At 28.0% G+C, this 1,573-nt stretch overlaps 1 protein-coding gene across 6 annotated transcripts in view; it reads left to right on the top strand.

The window, feature by feature from the left end:
- kcc (solute carrier family 12 member kcc) overlaps positions 1-1,573 on the top strand; it is a 185,846-nt gene that overhangs the window by 53,073 nt on the left and 131,200 nt on the right. The window lies entirely within an intron of this gene.

Genomic DNA, 1,573 nt, shown 5'->3' with positions numbered 1-1,573 from the left:
TAGCAGTTCTGGAGACAAATTCTAACATACATCCATCCATCAAAACCTTCGCATTTATATTATTTGTTACTAAAGAATTGCATGATTTTTCTTACTTGCTTTTTTTTAACAAGAGAACAAGGAAATCTAATTCATAATAAAGAAATAAGTTATTTGGACTTCATTTATTTTATATAAGCTGTAAAAGATTATTTATGACAGCCATCCCGTGGCATTATATGGGAAAAGTCAACTTAAAAATCTAGATATCATAAAAATATATATTTTATTAGCATAAATGTCTATGGATTTAGGTTATTTATTGATTTATATTAAATTAAGATGTTTTTATGACTTTAATCTGATTAATTATTCAATCAGCAACAAGCAACACAATAAATTGGATAAACAACTTGTATAGGCTCTTTTTTAATCCACTAGTATTTTACAATGTTTGCAGCGCGGTGAATTACCATACCATTATAATGTTTGCTTTGACATTTATCAGTAAAATAGCTGTCGCCCGCGACCTCGTCCGCGGGAAATTAAAATAAAACTTTATTAGTAGCATATGTAATCTATTCTCAATATTATATATAGATACTAGCGGACCAGACAGACGTTGTCCTGTCTACACGTCTTTAATTTGAATAAATTAATATGAAGTTAATATTTGATGAAAATTGTGAATCTAAACCATTCCCAGATCCCCTTGAACACACACAAAAAATTTCATCAAAATCGGTCCAGTCGTTTGAGAGAAGTTCAGTGACATACACACTCACAGAAGAATTATATATATAAAGATAATTTCTGTTCAATGTAATTTCTTATAGTTGTATTAAGGTATGTTTTTGATTTATATTAATTTTATATATGGTTACTATGTTTTGTATTAGCCCGCAAGCCCTTATGTTATATTTTACATTTATACTCATTGTAAGCGAAACTTTATGTTTTTTTGAGTAAATAAAGATCTTTATACCCTATGTACGCTCTCAGATTGTTTTTTACGTTTATACCAAATTTAAATATTTCATTCAGCCGTTCTGGAGATATCTTCTAACAAACATCCATCTGTCCATCCATCCAAAAAACTTATATTATTAGTAAGAACATGGTGCATTTTCCATTGCTCCGAGTTAACCTTGTTCTTGAGTATATACTTATGATCCATGTAAATGAACTATTGATATGAACTTAAACTAACTAATAAATATAAAACGAATACTTAAATGCATTTTCTACATTTTGACGTATAGTCTGCAAAAAATACTTTTTGCAATTACCAAATCGCTTTTCACAAAATTACAATTATATTAAAAAAAATAAAAGAAAACCGAATGATAAAAGATGTTCAAAATATTTATTTATTTTTGCATCTGTCTTAACTATTAATACAAACTTCGTGTGTACAAACTTTATAATAGTAAGAGTATTCGAAGTATTATTATTTAAACAATCACAAACATAGTTCACATTTTCCCCTCGTAATACTGATAAAACATCAATCTGATAATCACTCATTAAGTTTAGACTCCTTATTGTTTAGTCATCAAATATTCTATTGGCCAGAATATTAAACATGGCGCAC

The sequence above is a fragment of the Papilio xuthus genome, unplaced genomic scaffold, assembly GCF_000836235.2.
Source record: "Papilio xuthus unplaced genomic scaffold, Pxut_1.1 DF825946.1, whole genome shotgun sequence".
In the NCBI taxonomy this organism is placed as follows: domain Eukaryota; kingdom Metazoa; phylum Arthropoda; class Insecta; order Lepidoptera; family Papilionidae; genus Papilio; species Papilio xuthus.
The sequence above is the reverse complement of the archived record's forward strand: the minus strand, read 5'-3'. Positions and strand labels throughout refer to the sequence as shown.